Source organism: Marmota marmota, unplaced genomic scaffold (genome assembly GCF_001458135.2).
Source record: "Marmota marmota marmota unplaced genomic scaffold, marMar, whole genome shotgun sequence".
In the NCBI taxonomy this organism is placed as follows: Eukaryota; Metazoa; Chordata; class Mammalia; order Rodentia; family Sciuridae; genus Marmota; species Marmota marmota.
Window position 1 is genome coordinate 14118333 of NW_026000057.1, and position 24881 is coordinate 14143213.

At 35.7% G+C, this 24881-nt stretch overlaps 1 protein-coding gene across 4 annotated transcripts in view; it reads right to left on the reverse strand.

Annotated features, from left to right (window-relative positions):
- Pdgfc (platelet derived growth factor C) overlaps nt 1-24881 on the reverse strand; it is a 211876-nt gene that overhangs the window by 13635 nt on the left and 173360 nt on the right. The window lies entirely within an intron of this gene.

The following is a 24881-nucleotide window of genomic DNA, read 5'->3' on the forward strand; positions in this document are numbered from 1 at the left end:
CCACAGAGAAAAAAAGACAAATTCCAGACAAGAAGCTTGAATAGTTAATAAACAAGAAAATATGCTAAAATGCATTAGATCATGTAAAACATGAGATAATATTTCACATTCCAAAAAAAGATTCTATTTCATATACATAAGACTAGAAAATTTTTTAAAAAAATGGATTACTAAGAATGTGAGTAAACTGGAATTCCTGTACTTTGCCTACAAGGATGAATGAAAGGGGGCACAAACATTTTAACTGATATAACTTATGTGCATTGGATACTGGGACTTATATGTCTTAGGTCCCTGAATTTAACTTTGAGGTCCACATCCTTTCATTTATGCACATGGGAATATATACAATGATATTCATCACAGTAATGTTTTAAACAGAGAAACACTGGAAACAACCTACATGCCCACGTATAGGGGAATGAATAAAAATACATCATAAAAAATAAGCAAAAAAAATAAACAAGCAAAAAAATAAGAAGGTAATTTTAATAAAATGGAGGGAATGTCAATGCTTCTATTTATTTATTTATCTATCTATTTATTTATTCATTTTGTAGTTGTAAATGGACAGAATGCCTCTATTTTATTGGTTTATTTTTTATTTTTTAATGTGGTGCTGAGGATCGAACCCAGTGCCTTCCATATGCTAGGCAAGCACTCTGCCACTGAGCTATAGCACCAGCCCATCAATACTCTTAATATGGAGTTTTCAAAACACAAAAGGAGTCACTCTCTTCCCAAAATTTAGTGTGGACTAAGGGTCAGGATTGGCAGATCAGTGTTAAACTACATGAGCAAATGTGTTTATTTCAGTAACAACAAAACCACTTTTTCAAATAAATACATGAAAAGAGTATAGAATTAAACACATAGGTTAACTGATGCTCATTTATAGCAGCACTTAGAATAACTAAAAAGTGGGAGAAAATGTACACACACATAATAGTGGAAGAATCAATCAAAGTGCATAGTCATTAAAATATGGTCAACCAGGAATTCTTATTAACAAAATAAATGACATAAGTACACCTTTAATATGCCATGACTCTGGGTTACATAAGTTGAGACAAAACAAAACGAAAAATTCAGAAGTGCCTTAAATAGTCAAGATAGCTAATCTATGGTTCAGACAAGAATGGATAATCCACTGAACTTCTATCCCCTTCTTGTGGGTTAGCTTCCACATGTCAGAGGAAACATTTGACTGGGGTCCTAATTAGAATAAGGTATATTCCATGCTTGTATACTTATATCAACATGAATTCTACCATGTATAACCAAAAAGAAACAAAAACAAAAAAGATAGGGAAGATCAGTAGAGTAGAAGATGAATAAGAGTAAGGGAGGAAGGAAGGACACGGGGAAGAAATATGGAATGAATTGAACAAAATCATGTCATAATCATATATAAAGATAACAAAGGGAATTTTCACCTTTAAGGAAAAAAGCAAGTTAATAGGGGAAGGAAGTAGGGGAGGAAAAGGTAATGACGAATAGTGATTGAAATCAAATTCCTTGCATGTATGATGTTTTTTTGGTGGTGGGGGTACCAGGGATTGAACTCAGGAGCTCTGGACTACTGAGCCTTATCCCCAGCCCAATGTTTTATTTTACTTAGAGACAGGGTCGCATTGAGTTGCTTTAGTGCCTCACTGTTGCTGAGGTTGGCTTTGAATTTACGATCCTCCTGCCCCAGCCTCAGGAGCATGCATGATTTTTGTCAAAATAAACCCAAATGCTATGTATAATTGTAATGCTCTAAAAAAAAAAATGAGAAGAGGTGATCTTCATTTTCTTCTTTATACATATACATATCCTCAATGTTTTATAGAGTAACTATGTATTCCTTTTGGAAATCTTACAAAATTAATAACATTTATTGTAACAAAACTCTGTCACATCAGCTCACCATTTTTATTTTCATTATTGGGATCCTGAGCTATATACTAAGTCATGTACTCTACATAGCAGCTTCTACCCTTGTCTCTTTGTCTTTAATCTTTACTTATTCCTTTTACTCTGTGCTATAAAACCTTGGGTTAATCTTCCTAAAATAAGATATCACTGACCATGTGATGAACTTGGACAAATGCCTATGTGATTTCACATTTAAAGGATAAAATCCAAATTCCTTCATCAGCATCCAGGCCTCCACAATCTGACCTCTGCTTCTTTCCCATCTAATCCCCTTCTCATCAAAGACATGAACATTTTGTTCCAATAAATGAAGTCTCTTCATTAATTGCCACATATGTCATATCCATCTCAGACTTTGTGCCTTTACCCATGGCTAAATGTTGCCCCTCCTCCCATAAATACAAATCTTTCCCTTCTGTAAATCCACACAATAAATTTTTACCATTTATAATGGCCTTTTAAAAAATCCAATTCAGCCATGAAACCATCCACAGCAGAGGACTATTACTGTCCCATATAGTGCAGCTGAAAGAGTCGGCCTCTGTGGAATGCTTTGTGGTCACCCAGCTTGAGGGGCAGATACTGCAAGCTAAGAAAGAAGTGTCTTTCTCTGGAAAGGCACAGTCCTTGTTGGGACTCACAGCTTTGTGTGTGAAGAGTCCTCCTGGACCACAGGGGGGGCTGTTTTTACAGAGCATGATCAGTAGAAAAGTATGTGGCAGCCATCAGCCAACAATGATTTCCTTCTTATTTTAATAAAGGCTAATTTTATCTATCTATCTATCTATCTATCTATCTATCTATCTATCTATCTATCTATCTATCTCAGGAATTGAACCCAGGGTTGTTTTATCACTGAGCCACATCCCAAGCCCTTTTCATTTTTTTTTTTTTTTTTTTTTTAATTTTGAGACAGGGTCTCACTAGCTTCCTTAGGGCCTTGCATAGTTTCTGAGGCTAGCTTCAAACTTGTGATCCTCCTGCCTTAGCCTCTTAGTAATCCATGGGATTAGAAGCATGCACCACCACATGCAGCTAAAGGCCTAATTTTAATAATGTCAAGATTCTGGTTAAAATATCACAACTAAGATGTTTTCCTAATATTTAACAATGTTCTTGCTTTACCACTTACATTCTTAACTTTTAGAAAGTAGAAACCAAATCTAGTATGCTATTATCTACATAGTGATTTTTATAATTGTCCATGAAACACAAACTTGCTTTGATAGAGATAATATGATGATTGATAATATCATCAAAGACATAAATACAAACGATCTAATAAAGTTTTTCATTTTTGACTTAACCAATTTGTCTTATGATTATATTTATGTTTCATAGTTACTACAATTTTTTTGCAACTTTCAAAAATAAAAGCCCACCATTTGACCCAGCTATCCCACTCCTTGGTTTATGTCCAAAGGACTTAAAATCAGCATACTATAGGGATGCAGCCATATCAATGTTTATAGCAGTTCAATCACAATAGCCAAACTATGGAACCAAGCTAGGTGCCCTTCAACGGATGAATAAATAAAGAAAATGTGCCATATACACACAATGGAATATTACTCAGCTTAAGGAAGAATGAAATTATGGCATTTGCAGGTAAATGGATGGAGCTGGATAATATCACACTAAGTGAAATAAGCCAGTCCCAAAGAACAAAGGCTGGATGTTTTCTGTGATATGCAGATGCTAATTCACAATAAGTGGGTGGAGGACAGGGAAAAATAGAGGTAGTATGGACTATGCAGAGGGAAGTAAAAGGAGGGGAGGGAGTATGGGGATAGGAATAAGAGTAGAATGAATCAGACATCATTACCCTATGTACACATATAATTACACAACCGGTGTGATTCTACATCATGTACAACCAGAAGAATGAGAAGTTGCATGCCGCAGTCTGGCTGGGCACAAATCACCGAGCCTCCACAAAGCACTTGTATGTTCAAAACAGGAAGCTTTATTGCCTGAACTCCACCAGCACTCCACGCACACGCACTCCCCCGAACTCTCCCAGCTCTCCACGGGGCTCCGCCCCAACTCTCTTGGAACCCCAGGAGAACTCAACGGGAACTCCAAAGTAGCAGGGTGGAGGCAGCAAGAGCCGCCCTATTGCCGGACAGCAAAGGTCTAATATACAACTGAATACACAGCTTAACTAACCATCATCATCTCAATGGCTCCCCTTTCAACCATTCCCTCTGGCAAAATGCCATGTGTCATCCTGACTTGGCTGTGGCTCTCAACAGTTGCACTATATTTATGTATCAAAATGTGTCAAAATACATTCTATTGTCACATGCAAGTAATTAGAACAAATTAAAAAATCCTATATACCTTCAAAAAATAAAAGCTAAAATGTATATACTTTTATAAAATGAATATTAAAAGAGTTCAGTAATATTCAAATAATAACTGAGCATTATTCATGATTATGATGATATAAAATAAATCTAAAGTTCTATAATCTACACATGAAAAACAAATGGTTGCTAGAAAAGTCATGAAAAGGTACACATTATTTATGAATGTGGCAAGTAGCGGATGCATATTTTAAGCATGATATAAAATTGTTACTTAGGCTACTTTCAATTAGACTGTGACCCAACAATGAGTTGGTGTACTTTGCTTCCAAGTCTGTTGGAGACTCACTGAATACAGCCTTACCTTTGAAGCAATAAAAGGCTACAACTGAATCGATATTGCTGAGATAAAGTTCAACATATTAACATAAAGGAATGCAACATCAAGTAAACCTATAATATTGGACAAAAAAAAAAAAAAAACCTCTTACATTTTGGGTTCAATGAAATACCAGGATATCAGTCCCTCAAATATGACAAAAGCTGGTAGAAAAGCATCTTGTCACATTACCACAAAACATAGATTGTGGGGTGTGGAAAACCTTCAAGCTTTTAAATATTTAAGATTAAAATGAGATAAATTTGAAAAGATACCCCCTACCAGTCTCTATCCCCAATCCCCTCATAAAGGAGAAACAAAACAAAACACAAAGAATTAGGTCATTTTCCCTGAAACAAAACAAAACATGAAGAATCAGCACACTTTCTCTGGATTCAGAGAATCAACCCTTGGACACAACAGGAAGCATTGCTTCCATTTAAGGATCTCTCATGACTGTCACCCCACCCACTGACCAAGGAACAGCAAGTTGGTTACTTTGCAAGTTCTACTTTTCTAAGTTGGTTAGAGGGATTCTCTAAGAGAAGGGGCGGGAGACAAAGGAAATAAGAAATCACAGCGGAAAACATGTCCTCTAATTCCTTAAATTTTTATTTTCCTGTCACAAAACTCCACTGTTCAATGCAGACTAATAGATTTTCCTCCCTTATTAAGCATGTAGAAAATTCCAACAATACTTTTGAGACTTAATAATGCTAGGGATTGGGCAGTTAAACTATTGAGCATATGCAAAAGGTACCTTGACTTGAATTGGATTTTCATATTCCCTACATTTTAATTCTTTTAATCTCATAAAATAGCTACTTAAAATTATTAGTTGTCCTAAGATAATCGACAAAGCAGTTTCCTGGTGCTCTATAACTAAACAACCCACTTTATCTCAGCAGGCTAGGCAACAGAGCTCTGCTCTCGCCTGCAGGGCAATATAGTGACACTGGCAGTGAATACCTGGCCCTAGCCTAGGCACTTTCAGATACATTACTTTGTAAGGGGGCATTTCTGAAATATTTAGGCACTGACATATCCTGTCAAATAATACATTTCTAAAAAATGTGGTCTCCAGGTGCTCAGGATCCTAAGAAAAATAGGGTCTCTGAATTCAGCAGTGAAAGTTACTCTGAATGACATGATGTGAAAGAAGAGTTCTGATCAGAAGTTGAGCAGCCTGGACTCTCCCTGGAGCTGCTCATATTTAGAGAATCTGGGTAAGTACCTTTCTGTCCATGTTTTTTCCTATGTAAAACATGACTTAGTTAAGTAACCTTCAGTTTCTTTGAAGGTCTCAAATAAATTTAAAATGATGTTGTATCACATGCAAGGGAGTCCAATATAGTTTTGGGAGAATTATCTGGCAATTTCAAAAGTACAGTACACCAGTTGGTAAATTGATGATAAGGCTGAGCTCTATTTTTTTTTTAACTCTTCCTTGTTACTTTAGATTATCAGTGAGTTTTGGAAAATATAGCTCTCTGATACAACTAACATTCTCCATTGATATATAGAAGATGGGGTTAAAAGACATAATTACGTTATAATAAGATCAATAGGGTGAGCCCCAATCCAATATGACTGGCGTCCTTACCAGACAAGGCAATTTGAACACAGACATGGTGCAGAGGAAAGACATGTGAGACACAGGCAGCAGACAGGTATCTAGGATCCAATGAGGGAACCCTCAGAAGAAACCAAACCTGCTCACATGTTGATCTCAAACTTCTAGCATCCAAAACTGAGAGAAAGGAAATTTTTGTTTAAACCACCCGGCCTGTGGAAGTTTGTTAAGGCAGCCCTAGAAAACTAATGCATGTTACAGATGACTTATTACCTATTGCAGTAACAAATAATAGACTCTTCTCATCAAGTCATTTAATAAACATGCATCAAATATTGTGAGGTGAGATATGTGCGTGATACAGTCCAAAAGTCTGGTCCCTATGAAGCTGATCATTTCTAAGGCAAGTGTTCTGCATCCTCAAAGAGACTCTTCTCTTGCCTAAACAAGGCCAAACTCAGGATTTTTCCTACTGTGAATCACATAATTAATCAAACAAGTTATCACATAAATACTGGTGAGTGCCAACCATAAAAGGTGAGCGAGGTATGAAAAAGAATAACTGAAAAACATATTTGTTTTCATTATTAAGATATACATGATAAATATTTTTTATTATTTAAAAATAACTAGCATGTCACAAGATCAGACAAAGCAATAGTCATATGAAGCAAGTCAGTGTTATGAGCTGAAGACAGCAAGTGAGAGAGGATTAGGGTTAGGGTTTCCTCACTGACTTCTCCTGTGTGACCTTTTTTTTTTTAATGATTATTAATTTACTTTTTTATGTGGTGTTGAGGATCGAACCCAGGGCCTCAAACGTGCTAGGTGAGCACTGCTAGGCAAGCACTGCTATCGCTGAGCCACAACCCCAGCCCTCCAGTGTGACCTTTTAAAGCCATCATTTTAGTGTTTTGTATTTTATCATGGCTACCTTAAGCATTTTATGTATTTTAATTTCTTCCTTCTTTCAGAAAAAGAAAAACTGACTTGGAATAGTGCAATCAGAACTGTTGATGATTTTAAAGTAGCTACTGATCTCTAAAATACTGCAGCTTATCATTTCATTAGGATCTTTGTGGTGAGTACAATTTTAAAATTACAACATCTACAATGAAGTTCCCTTGAACAAATACACATGCGAATGTTTACCTTGAGTAGCATAGCAACCTGGACAAAACTTCTAAGGCCTACTAAGATTTATGTTACAGCTTTCTCAGCCAACTGCATACATCCTATTTCAAACTGATAAGGTTTTCAGTTCATTCATACCTAACAGGGTTAGGAATGCAGATTTGTTTTATCATTAAAAATAAAACAACAACATTATTAGATGTTGTAGGAAAAGGGGGGAAAAAAAAACATTCAAAGCCAGGCGCAGTGGCCATGTGACTGCAGTCTCAACTACTGGGAAAGCTGAAGCAGGAGAAGGATGGACGGCTTTAGCCCACAAGTTCAAGACTGGACTGAGCAACACAGCAAGACCCCATCCCAAAAAAAGAAAGAGAAAAAGAGAAAAGAGAAAGAAAAAAGTTCAATGTTATGTAACATCACTTCTTAAAGGTGTTTTCATTCTCCTTTATGTGTGCCATGCTAATATACTGTAGAAAGTTCTGACTTTAAAAGCTTAAGAAGCAGAAACTGCAGATAGAGCTGACTGCCTGGAAGAACTGGTTGGAGGTTCTGTAAAGAGACCCAAATGCCCTGGAACAATGCATTTAAACATGCTTCTTTCTCTTTCCCCTTGTTCTTATCTGAATTCATCCGAAAAGTTATCTGGGTTATGTTTTAAAATTACTTTTAAGCCAGCAAAGTAAAGCAAATTCTTGCATTCCTACTCAAGAACAGATGTTTTAATACTGTGTGGGTAATGGAGATTATATATTTAAGTGAGAAATCCTAGGGCAGGTGGCCAATTGTATTCATATCAGCTCTTACTATTGAGAAGGTCTTATTAAATGAGCATGACAATTGAATAAAACTTGACATATTTATGTAACCAATCCTGGTGACAGTCCAAGATGAAAAATGAACAGTGTGTATCATCCAGCACTTAAAGGCTGTGTATCATCCAGTCAATTCAAGCCTCAAACTTGAAGCTGACTTTCAAGGGTCATGAGTTTCATAGTTTCAGAAAAACTGGGAAGAACAGCAGGATTCTGCCTCTCCCCAAAGAGATGACCAATTTTTCCAAAAATGTTGTCTTAAGTAACAGTAATGCTTATGTTCTTAAGTACTGATGCTTACTAACTTGATGGATGAAACAGCTGTGGGGGGATGAATTTTCCTATCAGCATGCAACTTAAGAACTTCCAGGATCTGCCTGCATTTATAAATTAAGATATTATTACCTGGAATCTTCCTTACCTACAGTGTTGGTAGTTAAGAGTTTCACCCTAGTGCTTGCATCTCAGGTTTGAAGGTCTCAGTAGCAGTTGATGCTTTACCACACATGGAGCAGGCTAATTGTTGGCGATGATTGTCAACACACAATATTTACAATTTTTAGGTAAAATTGTGGAGTATAAGTAATAAGCTATATTGAAAACTAAAATCCCATGGGATAAGTAAATAACATAGTCCCAAGAACGTTTCCACAATAGCATCTGTGGGAAACCAAAAATGAAGGTTGCTGGTTTTTTTTTCCTATGAATATTTGAAAAATTATTCATCTGAATAAAAAGAAAAAAAAAGTGACAGGCCATTAAAAAACTCTAACAACATCCAACAGCTGCAAGTGGGTGACAATAAAGTATCACATGACTTCTTTCCTAATTGTATCACATTGAATATCCATGGATTTGCTTTCATATAAATATTCAAGAAATGACTAATGGTAAAGAAAGTCAAATGACCTCTCCTTCTCTACACTGTTATCATCAACCTATCGATCCTTTCAGATCCTGTTCTCTTCATATCTCTAGCATGATGGTGAGTTCAAATCACTGCACCTCTGTCTCCTCCTACTTGCCTGTGAGTTTTATCATGGCAGGGGCTCAGTCCTAGGACCTCTGGATAATTTTTGATTTCTAGTGGTTTTTGGATCTGGAAGAAAAAAATCAAGGAAATGACAAAAACAAAACAAAACAGTGTACTACATAAATTTATCACCACCTTTCAGGGCAAAAATGAAGAAAATGTTTCAAAGTCTGTGACTACATTAGAACCAATAGGAACTGACAGATGATGAGGTATGTAGGAAAGGAGATTATTAGCTTGATAAGATGGGTTGACAGTGACATAATTATTTAATATAGACAAAATTAGTAAGATTGTAACAAGGAACGAGTTCTGGTTCGGTCATTTTAAGTGGAGGAATGGTAAATTGTGAACATGGATAGGCCCAATGGACAATGGCAAACATTTCCTATTGCTTAAGCTGATTTCAGATAAGGTATTTAAAAACTAATAAATATTACCTTGTAGAAAAGCAGGCACATTCATAATTGCATTCACAGACTCTCCATTATCCAGGTATTGTTAGTGTGATGGCCAATTGTATTCATATCAGCTCTTACTATTGAGAAGGTCTTATTAAATGAGCATGACAATTGAATAAAAATTGACATATTTATGTAACCAATCCTGGTGACAGTCCAAGATGAAAAATGAACAGTGTGTATCATCTATCACTTAAAGGCTGGTATCATCTGATCATTCAACAAATACATATTGGACAGCCCATATGGGCCAGGCACTTCTCAATGTGCTGAGGATGGAGAAGTAAACAAAGGAAATATATTTCTCTGCTTTAATGAGGTACATATTTGCCATTAAGAAAAACCAAACATCAAAATGTGAGATGGTGAGATGTATTTCAGAGGGTAAAGCAGGGAGGGGATAAGAAAGAGATGATCCCTGGGAAAACCTGACATTCAGGAATGATCCCATGGCTACTTGAGAAAGATCATACCAGGTATGAGGAACAGCATAGCAAATAATCTGAGGTGGAAAGTTTGTCTGCTAAATTAAAATTTAAAGAAGAGCAATAAGGGGACCATGTAGGTGGATCAAAGGTTGAATACAGCAGTGCCCACCTCATGTGGGGAAATTATTGGCCAAGGACCAAGAACTTACAGAGATGAAAGTAGAGTTCCCTGATAGATTACAAGGTGACCAGTTAAATCTGAAGTTCAGATATACAATGAATGTTATTCTTGGTATAAATACAGTCAAGAAGATATGAAATCATTCACTGTTTAACTGAAATTCAAATATGAAACAGGGTTCATGTGTTGTCATTTTCTCACTAAAGCAAACCTAATTTGGGCCATTAAAGAGTCTTGCAAAGGAGTGATAACATCTGACATGTTTAAGAAAGGTTGTACTGAAGAAGATAAAGGTGGAAGTAGAGAAGCCACTTAGGAGTAGTTTCAGCAATTCAAATGGAAAGGTTGAAGAGGTGGGTGTACAGTCAAGAGAGGACTTTATGTCAGATGATTGGCTAGATACGTAGCTTTGGGAGCCAATGGCTTATAGATAACACTAAAAACCAAGAGAATGGATGGATGGCCAACTGTGTGTTGATTAGGAAGAAGTGAGTACCATGGTCTTCCTTGGTTATAAAATGGTGCACATTAAGAAAGGCACAGGAGCTGGGGTTGTGGCTCAGCAGTAGAGTGCTTGCCTAGTACGTGCAAGGCCATGAGTTTGATCCTCAGCATGACATAAAAATAAATAAATAAAATAAAGGAATTGTGTTCAACTACAACTAAAAAACAAATATTAAAAAAAAAAGGAAAGGTGCAGACCTAACAACATCACCAGAATTCTAGAACACAGAGAGGAAGAACTAATAAAGAGACTGAGTAGTGAGCAGCGGGATAGGTGGAAAATAGGGGGAGTGATGTTGTAGAAATTAAGTGAGAAAGTGTTTGGTGGGAGAAAATGAAGTGAAAGATCAGCTATGCCAACTGCTGATGACAGGTCCCATAAGGAAAGACTGAGAATTCTCCATGGGATTTGCAATACGTGTGCAATGGAGACCTGAACAAAGAAGATTCTGGTAGGACTTTCGTGGTGGTGGGAAAGCATGATAAGAATGAGTTTAGGAAAAAAGAGGAGAGCAACTAGAGACAGAAAACCCCCCAAAAATGTTCTGCAGCTTTGCTGACTTGGAGAGCAGAGAACAAAAGTGAAAACTAAATAGTAATGTGGGGTCAAGAGAAGCACTTACTTTTCTTAAGATGCGATAAATGATAGAATACATATATGCTGAGGAAAATAAACCAGTAGAAAGGGAAGAAGAAGAGGCACAAGAAGAGAAAGAAGGAAAGAAAGAGGGTGAGGAAGAGGAGGAAAAGTAGCAGAGGAGAAGGGAAAGGAAGAGGAGGAAGAAGGGAGAGAGGAGAAGGAGGAGGAGGAAGAGGTAATGGTGGAGGTGTTTCAGGAGAAAGAAAAGAGTGGAAGCCATCACTGGTCAGACAAGGGGTGGAGAGATGGAATAATGCAGGCATACAGAGGTCACCCAAGATTACAAGAAAGGAAGCTACTGTCCAGGTACCAATGAAACAGGTTTATAAAAAGCAAGGAGGTAAGTTTGAGGAAGTTTTTTACTGACTGCTTAAATTTCCCTTGTGAAACAAGAAGCAAAATTATCATCTGCTGGAGGTTGGAAGAGATAAAACATGTTCAATCATAACCCTGAATTACTGGAGGGAAGAAAGACAAAGAAATTGTAGTATGGTTGTCCCAGTGCACCATAGAACATTTAAATCCAAAGTAAATCTAAGTTCTGTTAGAGTAACAACAGGGTTTCATTCATGGACACTGTTCTTGATGGGGAGGCATAACTTTGTGTTTGGGTATATCCAGAGCTTTCTGAAATCAAGTGTAGTGACCAATAATCTCAGCTAAGTAGTCTCGCTGATAAGGAGTTTTGACTTGGCAAAGGCTTTGGTGCTGGAAGTCTGTGGAAAAGAGAACAAATATAGAGGAACTGAGAGAAAGATGCCTGGGGGAACCACAGATTTCCCAGAGTCTCCAAAGTGTTCAGAGACCAACAGTAACTTTCAGATGTTGTTGTTGAAGCCTTTTAAGAACTTGACTATGAGAAATTACAGAGCAGTATATAATATATTGCAGAGATTTTTGAAGACAAAATGATCCAAAATATTCATTATAATTAAAGTGTTGAATTTCATATAAAAAATTCAGAAGAGCCCCAGATCCTTGCTTGAATTGAGTACTTGGCTAATTGTCTCCATGGTGAATTCAATGTTAATTTTTATTTGAGGTGAAAAAGTCTTGACATTAAAATTCTAATTTTAATCATCTCCTATCAATTAGCCTTAACAAAGGATATTTGGTTAAAAGAATTAAGTTCATGAGGGAATTGAAACTTAATCTGAGAAATCTTAACTTTAAAGAGGAGAATTTAAGTTTGATAATGTGAATAGTCATGCAATAAATACGCAATTTAGAAATAGTTTTCATAAATGGTTAAAGCAATTTATCTTTCTAAACATCTTCTGTATACACTGATGCTGAAATACTTTCTGGCTTCTGATGATTTTATGCAGATTATCATGGTAATCACTGTAAACTAGTAGGAAAACTGTAGTTTTATGTGAGCTGATCAGATGTGCTTTCTGCTTACACTACTGCCACTCATCATCTGGGAAGTGGTTAGTTTTGTTCGTGGGACTAGAGTATAGAATTATATAACTGTTGACATTGGGCTAACCTCTTTGATAATCAGAGCACGGCATAATTCTGTGCCAACTAGACAAAGCAATTTCTCAGTACACTCTGGAAATACTTTAGTTCTATTGAGTCTACAACCTGAAAGCACTTATTTCCTTTACTAGCCAGAATAAAGCTGAAAGATGTGAGGTTTTCTCTTTAACCAAAATGAAGAGCACAAGGAGATAAATTTATAAATATCAAAAAGTCTTCCGAAACAAAATGAATTTTTCTGATTTCATTAAACATTAATGTACATAATAAGTGTGTGAGTCATAATACATCACTTGAAAACCCTTTACTCTGAAATGGTAAATGATGCATACATTTAAAAAAATATTTATATACAATTTTACATGAGATAAGATAGTGAGATAAACCAACATTATCAACAGGATGTATGTTTAAAGACTGGGTATGATTATAAAATATTTTATGAATACAAGTCAGAAGGCTATGAACTTTTTCCAGGGTGTGCATGTGTAGAAATGTGTGTGCATGTGCACATACCATCTGGCAGCACAAAAGCTACGCTTCCTGAAATTCAGGTGATTTGAGGAATGGCTGACAAAACTGAGGAAGCCCTAGGTACATAGATTGAAGAAGTGAATAATTTATGGAACATTATTGAAAGGGATACTCTGTGTGTGTGTGTGTAAATTGTCAATAGACATTTATTTATTTATATGTGGTGCTAAGAATCGAACCCAGGGCCTCACAGGTACTAGGCAAGCACTCTACCACTAAGCCACAACCCCAGCCCTGAAAGGGATACTTTTGACACAACACAAAATTATGGAAAGAACATACACAGGGTGTGGTTGTGCCCACCTGTAATCCCAGTTACTCAGGAGACTGAGGCAGGAGGATGGAAAGTTCAAGACTAGCCTCAGAAACTTAGCAATGCTCTAGGCAACTGAGAAAGATCCTGTCTCAAAATAAAAAATAAAAAATAAAAAGGGCTGTGGCTGTTGTTCAATAGTTAAGCACCTCTGGGTTCAATCCTTGGTACCATAAAAAGAGAGTAAGAAAGAAATTGGAACTCTGAATCAGCATATCTGGGTATGAACACTGATTTACCATTTATTATTGGTGAGTCTGGTTAAGGGCAAATCACTCATTTCCTGTGTGTTTTAGAGTACTTATCTATAAGTCAAAGATAATAATATATGACAACCTACTTATGAGTTGCTTTGAATCTCAATTAAAATGTTGTGCATAAATATATTGTACTAGGTGATAAGCAAATCTTCAATATTAATAATGAGGAAAGTCATGAAATTACTGCATGAACTTTCAAAGAAAAGATTAAGATCAGTAAGAGGAACTGAAGAGAAAGATTTTAGCTTAATATAGGAAATAAATTTCTAAAAATAATGCTGTTTAAAAATGGAGTGTCCTCAAGAGTGACAAGATAATGAATTCACAATTTTTATGTCCATGTCACAAAATCATTTTGTTTTCAGAGGAAAAGGAATTGCAAATCAGATGGAACACATGCAAAAGTAATCAATACCTTAATAATAAAAATGTAAAGGTAAAAATATAATTTAAATGTTTCCATCAATTTTGAAACTTTATGATTCTGGATCAAGTAAAAATATTCAAATATTAATAATACAAAAAAAAATCTTTCCTCTATATTGGCCTTGTGGAGGACCCAATATTAAGTCTGTTGCAACACAAATTTTCTAAATAAAAATATTACTTTCAAAATGTAAACATAGGAACTTATACCAGTTATTTACTGAGTTGTTTTTTTTTCCACCACAATTGCCCATTAAACGTGTTAGGGCATGTCAAAGTATCGTGTAATTTGAAAGTCATGATTAGTACTGTAAGACTGTATGACTTACACTTTGCATAAAATCTGTATTTGTACTGCTCTGCATTTAGCAGGATTTTTGGCTACTATGAGGTTATAACCGAGACTTGGTTATCCAATAAATTAATTCCCTTCTGGAAGTTGGGCATTTTTTATTGTTTTATATGACCTGAATTTTTCTTGTCTTACTTTTAAATTTTAAATCTTATGTAAGCATCAATTTTACATCTTGAAGGTGCCAATGATTTCTTGGGCAATCCACCAAAGATTTTTCCTAGTATCAACATTCATACAGGAACACAGGGCTGCTGCTCCCTGGCGTTGGGCTTTAGAAGTTTGCTTTTCTACCACACAATGCAAAGGCTGGCATTTTTTTCCAGTAGGTTCTACTTAATGACCTTGTGTGGTTGGCTAACAGGAATATTTATGCCTGCCATTAGAATGCCTTTGAGAGATGTTCCTATCATTCATTCATTCATTCATTCATTCATTTATTTATTTGAAATTCTGGAGGGCTTGCTTATGTATAGGTATTCTGCTATGAAGTGAAAATAGAGAAAATAGTCTTTGATCTGAAGGCATTTAGATAAACTGCAGCCATCCCTAAAAAAATCTAAGTATTATTGTTTATGTTTAACTTTTCATACATTTAGAGGAACTTGGAGATTCAAAAATGACCTTGTTGCATTTGACATGCCTTAACACATCCAAGGTAAGAGGCCTCAAAAATATAGTAGCAACAAGTTTAGGACATCCAGAAGCAAAACAGGAAAAAAGGTAAACAGGAAATAAGGTAAATACTTAATGAAATTAGATTTCAAAATAATCTAATAAAGAAGTTTGTATAAAATAAACCTTGAATTCCAATTCATTGGTGCACTCACTGGGAAAAAAAAATCTTCTAAATGCAAAACAGTGCCAACACAGAGTTGATACAAAGTCCTAAAATCCCTCATGTATGTTTTGCTTTCTAGGTGATTAGTAAGTTTTAACAATTTAGCATTAATGTAACTGCTCTAGAAGTAATAATACATGTTAGTAGTGGTAACCTGTCATAGATGAAATACCAAGGCAAGCCTTAAACATTATAAACATGTACTCACTGATTAATACATACAGGTGTGGCAGAAAAAGTGCAACGCCCAGCATGGGATCATCTTGGAAGCCTAATCTCCATCTGGCCATGAACTTTCAAATTTATTTTGGGAAAGTGTGGAAACTTTGATATGCTTAATGAAATCCTCATGTTTACCATCTGTACAATTTTTCTCTCAATCCTAAGGATCCAAGGAAAAGAATCTAATATCTCTATCTATGCTTAAAACAAATGCAGTAACACATTGAACTTTCTTATTTGTTCTCAAAGGTATAGCACTGCGGATGGGTGGGTGGGTAGAAAAGTGAATAAAAATATTAATATTTGTGTTATTTACAACTTGCATAAAAATTTAAAATATGTAATTTCACCAGTGCTACAGTCTATATATATGAAGGGAAATACAACTGTATTAATAGAATTTATTCCTAAGATAAATAAAGCGAGTTTATTAGTGGAACACCTGAGCCAATTTGGAAATGAGTTATACTTAAAACACATTCCATTTTAAAAATCAGTCAATTATTTAAAATAAAAACATACATATCAAGATCAGAATACAGAAGAGGAGGAAAGCAAGAGAGCATGCATGAGCAGAGAATGTTTCAAAATTCCAGCATCTCCCAAGCAAAATGTCTCAACTGAATGACAAGTTATTTCTTCCAAAAATGCATTATCTTCAGGCAGAAATGCCATTAATCCACAGTGAATACCACTCACGGCCCCGTTCCATGGAGTATGCATAGTTTAGAAATCCTACAGACCTGTCTAAACAATGAACAACTGGTTTTCCAAACCTTTAATCTGTGTTTCCAAATATGCCAGGGAGGGCAAGAGAACACATTTCATGCTTCACATTTTATAAGTACTACCAAGAGCCAGCTATCTCTAAGTGGTAGCTGTAGTCTCTTCCCTGATTTCACAAAAAAATTCAAGAGAGCTGGAGGGCAGGGAAGATACCCTCTCCTTTACTCATGCTTGTTGCCACTGGCACCAAACAGTTATGGAGGACAGGTGGTTGCTGGATTGCTGAAGCCTTCACTAATTAAATTCTGAATTCCTGTGCAAAAGACAGGCAAGTTCTTCCAAGAAGGGGGAGGCAAACCAAGCCAACACTGTATCTATGTAACAAGCTGTCTCTTAATGCCACAGAGGCTAAGCAGGCATTCAATGAATAGTTCCCTGAAAGCAAGAGTAAAATTCTGAAAAGCAACCAACAAGAATGGGTTCTTAAAAGAAGTAAGTTTTGATTCTGTGGTTGAAAAACTTTGAATCTAGAATTTCTATAATCCATGTTAGGTTTTACAGGTTAGAATGAAAAATATTTTCAGTGCCAACATGTTTTAGAACATGATATTTTTCCAGAAAAGCAAGTAGAATGGACAAAGAGGCAGATTTTTTGGTGCTGGGGACTGAACCCACGCCTCGTGCTTGCTAAGCATGATCCTTATTGCTGAGCTACATCCTCATTCCCAGAGTTATAATCTTTCGTGTACAAATATCTTTTACTATCTAGGTAGAGCTTTCAAACTCAAGTTGTGACATATTTTGTGGAATGGTGAAATCAATTTAATGTATCATGAAAGTGTTCTTTAAAAAAATTGGAAGAAAATATCATATATTGAGTTTTACATTTAATACTTGACAGGCTATATTTTAAAATGTGATTGTGTGTCTAAGTGATTATATTTCAAATTTTTTCCTTAAGATGTAGCCTTGGTCATGAAGTACAAATACCTATTTGCAAGGACAGTGCCTTAGAATCAGAATATGTCAGTTAACTTGACATTAAAATAAAGGTTACTCATATTTGTTGACTGGTATCTACCAAACACTGAGCTAAGCATTTGATATTTAATCCTCACAAGAACACAGGGCAGAAACTTTTGTTATTCACATTTTGTGAGAAGGCAAACTTGCCCAGGGTTTTATAGGTAGATTTAGTGGTAGGATGAAAAAAACAAGTCAGATCTGAAACTCTCAAGGCTACGATCCCCCTTCAGGAAGGGTTCAGTGAAGTCTTGGTCAAGACCAATAACTGAAGGGCAAACAACACCTTGGCAAGCCCCAGTAAGTACTGTTTCCAACATGGATGATGGAACTTGTATCAGAATACGATGTCATGCCTGAGCACCTATGGCTATGTGATGCGGGTTACCCAAGATGTAAAGAAAATAAACCAGGGCTTACTTTAACCTGTGTTCATCTTCATACGTTCATAGCTTTGGGGTTGCTGACATTGTTGGGAAGCTGAAGTGCTTACAGTTTACACAGGCCACCACACTTTCTCCTGATTGCTTAAATCAGAGCCTACTCTACATTGGAAGAGCAGGTTCTATTTTAGGAAGTAGAATGCACAATTTGAATGGAGATGTTTTAACTTATACAAAGTTAAAAAAATAAGCATGCAGACAAGCAAAATGACTCTACCACAACCCTTGACTTTAGCAAAGGTATGACACAGACAAAATTTTGAAATATTAACTTTCAAAACAATACCAATGAAGAAGTTGTTTAGGATAATGGATCATCTAAGACAATAAATAAAAGAGAAGAAAGAAGAATTGAGGATGGGAGGAAGAGAGGAAGAGAGGAAAGAAGGAAATTCTTATCTCGCTAATAAGAAAATTATCTTTTGTACATCTTCATCTGCAGTTGTACACAGGTCATTGTTCTAGCAGAAATCTCATGCTTTTAAGGAGTTTCTGGTATTAAGGAGTTTCTTCAAGCTATTACTTGCAGCTTGAAAAATAATGAAGCTAAATTATAGGAAATATTAAAGAAGACAACAAAAATGTATTATATGTCTCCTCTGTGCTAGGCATACTGTTATTTCCTTTGATATGCATAACAATACACAGTTACCAATTACCTTTCTACTGACCACATGATTAGTTAACAATTTTCAGGATCATGCAGCATCAGTATAGGAACTGCACAAAGCCCAAAGGGCAACAGTGGTCATCTTACCTGACCTGCACCTAACTGTCCTGGCTTAATCACCTTCCCTTTGCATGCAGACACTGACTGATGATACCACCACCCATAACTCACTGAACGCTGCCTACAACATCCCTCCTGCTTCTGTGGGTTCAATCATACTTCCCAAGAGGCAGCTGTGTTTGTTGCCCCAAAGTATTTATATCAGTAGCATTTGTTATGATAATCATTAATCTATTTAAATATTAGTAACCCAATCCAGTATGAGTTATGCCTTCTTTGAAAACAGATGAATGCTTTCAAAGGACTCCATATCAAATGAGTTGCTCTAATAAATTAACGTTAAATTAGTGATGAAAGAGATAACTGTAAAATCTAGAAGGAGGAAACTTTCATAAAATCCTAGAGGAATTCTGCATTAAGATTGCTTTAAAACCCATCTTTGAGTTCTCATTTTCATTTAAAGAAAGCCAAACTGAAAATAATAACCAAGGTCAATGGCTATGAATTATAAAAGAAAAACATCAGAACCCCAACCAGCAAATCCTTAAAAAAAAGGTATTTCCCTCTATAAAGAAGGATGAAATTAAAATTAATTTTTTGAATGTGTGTATTATTTTTATGACTCTTTACCTGAACTATACACATCAATTAATAGACCAGCAACAAGCTCTAAATGTGCTCCTGAACTGGCTTTCATTGAATTCTAAAATTAAAAAAAATAATTTCAAAATATCATAAGTCTCTATATTTGGCTTTGAAAATAGTTTGACTTTTACGTATTATATCTTACATTTAATATGTAAATACTACCACATACCATACCTGTTGGAACCAAATTATACAAATTTTGCACGAGAAGAGATTTAGTAGAACTAAAGTCATCAATCTCCTCTGGAGAAATGAAGGTGTTTTTAAGCAATCAGTTCTAAATCTTGACATCAGTTTAAAGCTATAGATTATATCTTGAGCTTCCAGCATCCGAAACCATCATTAATCTCTGTCATGGAGGAAGCAAAGCCTCATACGTGGATTTATTTATACAGACTATTTATGTTTCACACATTCACTTTGAATCCCACATCAAGAGGAGTGATTTGTGGTATTATTTTTGATTTTGTAATCTTTAATCTATAATAGGTGTTCTACTTAAGCTGCCAAAATGGTCCTATACCATATTACAGAGTTTAGATAAAGAAAATTGTGAGCTCCCTCAATTCTGAATAAGTTTCCTACCAGATCTAATATTCTGAAGCCATTTCTTGTTCTAAAAATATTTACTCTTTCTTGTTATTTTACACTGAGCTACCCTTAAAACAATGTGCTAATCAAATATCTTTCCAATTCTTATTTCTGAAAGATGTGTCACAATACTTTCATTTAATACCTTCTATGGTGCTTTCTCTTTTTGGTTATTTGATATTTCCCACTGAGGTGTGTGGATTGTGTCAATGTCAGCTTCCAAGTTGTGAAAGACAATATAGATGCTCCTCAATTTTTGATGGTGACATTCCAAAATGACCCATTGGAAATTGAAAATATCCAGAGTAAAAACTGTGGTTCATACACCTAAAGTATTGAATACTACAGGTTGGCTATATAGTCTACTGTATAATAGTGGTCATTTGCCCTCAAGATCCTGGGGTTGGCTAGCAGCTGTGGCTGATGGCTGAGGCCCAGCATCCAGAGAAGAGTACTGTATGCACTATCAGAAGCCCAGGAAATGGTAAAAATTAAATTCTTTTTTTTTCCAAAATTAAATTCTAAGTGTTACAGAGTGGGTAACACTTTTCCACTATTGTAAAGTTGACAATCAAAGTTGAATGATCATTCTAAGCTGAATATAATGGGTCTGTAATACTTTATGCAAGACCTCACCATGGGGAAAACATGAATGAAGAGTATACAGGATCTCTGAGCAATATTTCTTTAAAATGTGTGTCAGTTTACAATGATTTCAAAGCAAAATATCAAAAAGTTGCCTAGGAGATATTGTACTATGCTTGAGATTATAGGTTTTTCTATATATTTCTTTTTTTCTTTCTTTTCTTTCTTTTTTTTTCTTTTGGTCAAGCTACATTCTTTCCTGGATAAAATGGCCATAGTTGCTCATGCAGTTATTGTAAATACTAATGGAACTATATGAGATGACTCACAGCAAGAAACCAATATAACTGTAAGTCTCCAAGATGTAGGACATACAGAACTATGTATATAGTATAATATGTAGTAGCTATACTATCTTTATAGGTAGGGTGTGGTTTTCCTATCTGCTTAATAGAAATTTACAGTATTAGGACAAAATTACATTTAGATCTAAGTTGAATGAATGCTTTCTTTAAGCAAAATCACGTCTTGCCACATATGTTTCTCTCTCTCTCTCTCTCTCTCTCTCTCAGACACACACACACACACACACACACACACACACACAAAGATGCTAAGGGCATTCAAAGAGAAAAAACTAAGAATCATACCAAAAGGCCTTTTAAAGAGTTAACATTCTTATTGGGTACAGTGGTGTACACCTGCATCTTGGGTGGCTGGGACAGGAAGATTGAAAGATTTGAGGTCAGCCTCAGAAATTTAACAGGGCCCTCAACAACTTAGCAAGACCTGTCTCAAAATTAAAAAATAAAAAAAAGGGCTGGGGATGTGGCTCAGTGGTTTAGTGTCCCTGTGCTCAATCCCTGGTACCCCCCACCCAAAAAAATTGTTAACATTCTTAAATTAATTGCTCAGTGCTCAGTGGCATGAAATTATGCCATGCTCTTAAGGACAAGTAAAGATCATGGCAAGAATAGCAAACAAATAAACAGTACAACAAGAAAAATGAAACAGTGAAGGGCAAGCCCTTTTATGTCATTAGCAATTCTATTAAAAAAGAAAATATAACCTAAAGGTAAATAAAAAGCATGAACCTAAGATTTGGGGGAGCAGGTTAAATATGCAGTGACAATACACACCTTCACAATTTGCATTTTTATAACTCCAAATCTTAAATAAATAGCATTTAATCATAAAATATTAAACACTCTCAGTGTTCCCAAAAGTGACTATAAAAGGGGCATGTAAGCATTAGTTCACACAGTACTCTGCAGAAGACCAAGTCTGAAGGGACTTCGCCTTCAAAATAAAATAAAGCAGTGTATGCCTTGGTGGACTGGGGAGTTCTTTGTATTACTTTTATCAGTGATGGGATTAGGATACCTCAGAGTGTCAATCATCATATTCCACAAAGAAAGGAAAATATTTGTGTCAGAATGTTTGAGATGACTTCTGAAGAATTTCATCCAAAGGATGTGTCATTGATTTTAATACCTCCTCATTCAGGTATTTGAAGTCAAGTTTTGGCATGCAGTCTCTCCCTAACACTTCAGTGTCTTGCATATTTCTCCAAAACAACTAATTACACTTAATTCCATTTCATTAACTTATACCCAGCAGGAAAGTGCTTTTTTTTTTATCCGATCAGAATGTGATTCCACTGGAAAAAGGCATTTCCACTTTGCCAACGCTATAAAAATTTACAAGCACATTTTCAGAGGAGATATTAAGCTGATTTGAAGTCTTGCACATTTATTCCCAATTCCTATCTCAGATTTCATTTTAGAGTCTTAGATAATTGCCATTTGAATGTCTTCCCTATTATTCTTCTATAAGGGAAAAAAAAGTTTTTAGTATAAGCCTTAGTTTTCTTATACAACCTGCCTTGGAAGTACTTAAGATAATTCATATGGTCTTTTAAGGCAAGAGCTAACAGCCTTACTCTTTTACCTGAAAAACTTCTTGCAGAGAAGCAAAAGAAAAGTTGTCAGCCAGATATTTCCATGGTAGCTTTTATTCTTGAACAAAACCTGACTTAACAAGAATGGTAGCACCAAGGCATAGACAGGATCTGTGGCCTGGAGCCATGACATAAAAAGATCCTGGTTCCAGAATCTGCCCCTACCCCTAGCTTCTCTGGGGCCCTTGGTGACCTACATGCGTCTGTTCTACAAATAGCTACAAAATTGGATTTCACACCTATATTAGTTCTCATATACTTGTTTTCTCATCCAATAATTCTAAATAGTTGTTGAGCATCTATTGAATTTCAGACTCAGTGCACAGACTGCATCAAAATACAAGCGTTCTGGGGTATTTTGCATTCTAGAGTGTTTGGTACCTGCTTAACAGGAGGCTCTCTAGTCACTGGACATATCTGCTTTCCAATTTTAATTTTCCTGTTTCTTTGTACAAATTTTGGTCATCAAAATTTCCTGAATATTACAAATCTGAAAAATTTGGTGATGACAAAATTGCTGGGATACTCATATCAAGGAACTGGGTAAGTTTTCACTTGTGATAGGGTTGACATAAGTGACACACTGACTTCATTTTAATTTTTCACATTTTTTGTATATTTGTTTACATTGCAGATGATATTATTGATTTATCTATTTGGGTACTAGGGACTGAATCCAGAGGAGCTTTACCGCTGATCTATATTCCCAATCCCCCACCATTTTTTTGTTTTTTTAATTAAGACACTAAGTTGCTTAGAGACTTGCTTCATTGCTGAGACTGGCCTCAAATGTGTCATCTTCCTTCGAATGTCATATTTGCTTTTACTGTGTGCAGAAAGTACAATTTAACCCTCATTATTTACCACCAGTGTCATTTACTAAAAAGTGTGTGTATGCATACATAAATATACATGTATAAAAACATTATATATTATTTTCTAGTTTAAAAACTTATTGAAGTTTCCAGAGTATCCATTACATCACAATCAACAGAAATGGTGTGTAAATATTCTAAAAACTAAACAAATATGGCGAGAACTCTTAAATTTGTTTTCCTTCCCCAGTGATTTTCCTCATATTTCCTAAACCAGCCTAAAAAGAGGTTTGCTTTAAATAGAATTAGGAAAAGTCTGATTAATATCCTCACTTCTAAATATGTGGCCTTCTCTGAATTTTAAATGGCAAATGGAAATAATATTGCATCCAGGGGATTAAATGATACAAGGCACTCCTGAAAAGATCTGGTATTTGTTTCAATCTATGCTCATTCTATCTGACTCAAACATAGATGCTCCTTGGGTTCTGAAGAGGTTACAACCTGAAAAATCCAAGGTAAACTGAAGACACTGGAAGTTGAAAGTGCATTTAGGGCATCTATCCCACCAAACATCTCAGAGTAGCAATGAAGTCCACTATAGGATATCAGTTGCTCCTGTCACTGAGCTTCATGAAGAATACTTCCCATATCATATGGCTAGCCCAGGAGAAGATGAAACTAAAATTTCAAGTATGATTTCTATTCAATGTGTGTTACTTTGGCACTCTTTTAACATAGGTGAAAAAATCATGAGATGAGCCATCAAAAGTCAAGGACCATCTGTTCAAAGTTGACCTCATGAATTACTTCCTTTTCAACAGCTTACAACAAACTCACCTTTCAAAATTAATCTCCTCTGTAGAAGTACAGTACACTAATTGTACTTATCTTTCAGTTTTGTTCTAAGACTGTCAGGAGATGTAAAATTTTGGTACATATAAAATCAGTCATGTGAATTTGAAGTAGCCTTTTTTTTTTTTTTGAAATTCTTTTTTTTTTTTAAATTGGTTGTTCAAAACATTACACAGCTCATGACATATCATCTTCCATACATTTGATTCAAGTGGGTTATGAACTCCCATTTTTTACCCCAAATACAAGTTGCAGAATCACATCGGTTACACATCCACATTTTTACATAATACCATATTAGTGACTGTTGTATTCTGCTACCTTTCCTATCCCCTACTATCCCCCCTCCCCTTCCCTCTCATCTTCCCTCTCTACCCCATCTGCTGTTGTTTAATTCTCTCCCTTGTTTTTTTTTCCCCTTCCCCTCACAAACTCTTATATGTAATTTTGTGTAACAATGAGGGTCTCCTTCCATTTCCATAGTTTCCCTTCTCTCTCCCTTTCTCTCCCCCCACTCGTCTCTGTTTAATGTTAATCTTTTCCTCATGCTCTTCTTCCCTGTTCTGATCTTAGTTGCTCTCTTTATATCAAAGAAGACATTTGGCATTTGAATTTTAAGGATTGGCTAGCTTCACTTAGCATAATCTGCTCTAATGCCATCCATTTCCCTGCAAAATCCATGATTTTGTCATTTTTTA